Consider the following 4,121-nt stretch of genomic DNA (forward strand, 5'->3'; position numbering starts at 1 on the left):
TTTAGCAGAAATCCATCTGTCGACGTAAATCCAATTCATCGAATTGTCATCGATCAATATTTGAAGGTCAACATACTGCAATTAAAGCTGCATGTAACTTTTTCTTGAATTTTATTTCTTTTAATTTTTTTTACGTATTTGATGAAGCTGGCAGCATGTTGTGAGATTATGTTATGAGAGGTAATCTGTGCAAAAAAAAAAAAAATCAAGCTTTTTGACAAAATTATTTTTTAAGATATTTAAACTTTAAATATCTCGGTTAATCAAACCGTATTTGTTTTAAAATGTTTGTATTTTTTTCAAATATTGAACACACAACATGATGGAAAAATGCTTAAGATCTTTAAATATTCAAGGAAAACTTAAAGAGTTGCAGAGTTTCTTTTTTGTTGTTGATGTTTTTACTAACAAAAGACTGTTCGGTTTAGACATGGGCTCTGCTGATCACCATTTGTTATGACATTTTTCATCCAAAATAATGACACTATTAAGTAAGTGCTTGTGGGTTTGTTTTTCAAACAACTGAAGCTGCAGTCCACCCCCCTGATGTTTTTTATTTATTATTTGACAGAAAAATTACAAAATAATGCAATTCCAGTTTAATTTTCTGTTTTTGGCGACAAACATTTGACTGGTTGAGCCTGGTAACAGCTCCCAGCACCATCAAATAAGGCTCAGCATGTTGTCAGCCACTCAATCGCTCCACATTTACAGATCACTAGTCTCCGAGGAAAAACACCAGAACTGGCAAAATGAAACTTGGGACTGGAAAGAGAATGGCGAAGCAATGTTTCAAAATGTGGTGTCATTTTGCAGCCCACGAACATCTTTATGTCACTGTCAGAAAACTCATATTTCCCACTCCGTGGACCAACATGGAAAATGATGAAAGTCTTCATTTACTTTGTTTAATGTGCTTGAATTTGGATTGTTAGAACCTCTAAATTCCCCCCTCAGGATAATAACCAGCTTTCTAATAGATCCAAATCAAACATTATTGCACAGTCCTGTCTGATGCTGTGCATTTGCAGTTAAGTTTGTGAACATAATAAATCTGTCATGCATAAATGTGCAAGTCTTTTCACTAAAGACCTATGAGGGATTTCTAAAACGGTCTCATCTCTACAGTTCTACTGTGCTGAGAGAAAACGCACAGGGTAAATGTGAACTTGTTGGTTCACTTAGAGCTGAAAAATCGCATTTGATCGAAATGTTCAGTTTCTACGACTTTTGCAAAGATGACCTTGCATGCTTTTTCTGCAGTGTTGTTTTGAATTTGTTTCTTTTTTTCCCTTGTTCTGACAGGTTTTCCTACAGTGTGACTTGCCTTCAGTTGCTTCCTACATCTTGCTGGGCGCATCCACAGTGTTCACCTGAATGTTTTTTCATTTTAGTTTTTCATTTGTGCATCTGCCAAGAGCCATAAAGAACACTGACCTGTCTACACAGAGCATCACCACAATAATAAAAAAATAAGATAGATTGCAGCTGCAAGACTGAGGTACAGGTTCAGATTTTAGTGCTTTGACCAGAAGCTAACATGATGCAATCTCAGAGGGGAAGTGGCAGCGCAGGCAGGCTACCTAATGGTCACTTTGGCTTTCATTAAAGTAGGAAACCTGTCCCGGATGTGCTAACTGACATTTAGCCCATTTAACACAATGGAAAATGTGTTAAAGCCTCTACATCAAGAAGAGTTTGTTATTTTTTGCATAAAAGCCCAACGATGGGGACGAATTTAAGCCTCTTCACAGCTGAAATTGGGCTGCAATCCTTAATGACAATGCTTTTTAGTACATCGGGAATCTGTGAAAACATGTCCCAACAACTTGCTAAAAGCATCGCAGTCCTCCACTTCATCAGTGTAACAGAGTGCTCCTAGGATTCACGATCATCCTGCAATGTTCTTACGTCCTTCTATAAACCGGGGCCTCCACTCCGCCCTTGCCACGAAGCAGATATATTTTTATGGCTTTCCGTGACGGTCACCCTCGGTATGCCTGCAGCAGTGACCCAGATCATTTTCCCTTCATCTGTTCCCTCTTCCAACAGTCTCCACCAGCTTTTTTTTTTTTTTTTCAAAAATGACCTTTTCACTTTTGTCAGATTTTCATCTAATTGCCTGGTTTCCTAATAGGATGCCTGTACGGCATGTATTTCCTGTTCTAAAGTCTGCCATTTAAAAAGTCTTCCAATTCTCACTCACTGCCTGAAAGTAACGGCTGGTGAACTTAAACATCTCTCAGGCTTGATAAATCTTGTGACAATGAGTCACGCACCTCCGTGTAAAAAAAAAGGCTGTTAAGTCTTTAAACCTTCGTTAAAAGGTATAAATTTAAAATGCTACATGTGGAGGGAGTCATAGAGGATATCACTTCTATGCACAATCTTCTTGAAACAATGAGGCTATTGTGTTGCCAGACAATTTGCGATAATTGCCACTCATCTTGTACAATGGTCTCCTCTTTGTTAGTAGCATTTTCTCAATGCTCAGTTTGAGTCACAGTTAATTACTGATCTCAGCTAGCTAGCTCATTCTTTTCATAGTGAAAGTGCAGGAGCCTGAAGTCTGCAACCCACTGAAGCCTGCATGGTGTGCCTTGAGTTCAAGACACCTCGAATTACTGCCTGGACCTGCTTCTTGCTGCGACAAATGAGAGGCCCACTCTGAAACAACAAAAGGTTCAATGGACAATTATTTACACATTTACAACATGGCAGGCGGCTGCCCTGCTGCATAGACTGACACCAGTTTGTGTTTGGGTGGGATGAAAGCACTTGTTTTGTGTGCAGTGTTATCCTGCTGTGATAACACTTTGAGCTCCATCAAAGATTCACAGCTCCAGGTAAGATGGTATGGATTCCATGCATTGTTATCTTGATTTTATGATTTCAGGTTAAAATTGCAACAAAAGGGTCACAATTGACATGTAACTGGCTGAACTTCCCTCTCATCTAACCCTGATTTTATTGTTATTGAGGGTTCTTCTGGTTGTTTTCAAGTGTTTAAATAATTATTTCAAAGCAGAATGTAAAGGACTGCAAAAATACGTATGACTGGTGTTTTCACTCATGCCGAACTGCTTAATGTGCTGCGAAAGGTTCATGAACCGAACCGTCACTCAGTTGACTTGATGTGTTTCACTGCATATGAGTTCCTTCACCCTGTAATTAGTCCAGCAGAGGATCCATCGTCGTCATAAAAAGAAACAGCAAAAGACATTCAAGTCCTTGAATGTCTGACTTTCAGAGTTAAAGCCATACGTGGGCACAAGATTTCCATATCAATGTAGTTCAGACACTATGAATTAAAATCTTTACCAGTCTGTCCAAACTACCGTCCCTAATGTGGAAAAGGATTTGCTTGTTGGCGAAAACAAGCAAGTTTTTGTCATCAAGCGTGTCTTTCACGTCAACAATGTAGGAATTATGGACTATTTATTTTTGCAGGCTTGTTGAAATAAGTCACAATATTTTCTTGTAACAACAAAGTCCTCATTTTACAGCATGTCAAACTTTTTGACTAGGCCAAGCCAAAACCTTTTTTATGCATACTACTCAGACTTGCTAGTGTGCTTCAAAACATAACACAACCATAGAAATCAATATAGGTTGTTTCCTGAGAAATAATAATTACAAAAAAAAATTGAAATAAACTTGAATTTAAAATACCAGTCTGCAGTTAATTTAGTTTATTATTCTTCTCAAAATGTCTGCTTTCAGGCTTACCCAGGTGCAAAGTCACAGATAACGTTCTCACAGGGAAGCTGCTGACCGCCTCATCACTTACACTGCCTGTGGCAGGAGAGGCAAGGTGATCCATAGTTCACTCAGGTGGTTCTGGATCGGCTTCACCTTTGCTGAGACAACAGTTACAATATTTATGAACGCGGTCTCAGGAAGCTCTGAACACCCTGGTGCTTCATGTGCCTGGAGCTCTAAAATAATTCAGGATTGATCCTGCAAAGGCGGAACTCCTTGGCTAAACAGGCTAAAGAAATCATCAGCATGTGCTACAATTGCAGCAATATTGCTCTAACACAGACAGTTTCACAGAGATAGGTGGCTTAAGAACAGGAAGTGGCATCTATTAAAACAGGAGGATCAGAGTGACGTGATCA

This window comes from Poeciliopsis prolifica, unplaced genomic scaffold (genome assembly GCF_027474105.1).
Source record: "Poeciliopsis prolifica strain line A6 unplaced genomic scaffold, Auburn_PproV2 SCAFFOLD028, whole genome shotgun sequence".
Classification (NCBI taxonomy): Eukaryota; Metazoa; Chordata; class Actinopteri; order Cyprinodontiformes; family Poeciliidae; genus Poeciliopsis; species Poeciliopsis prolifica.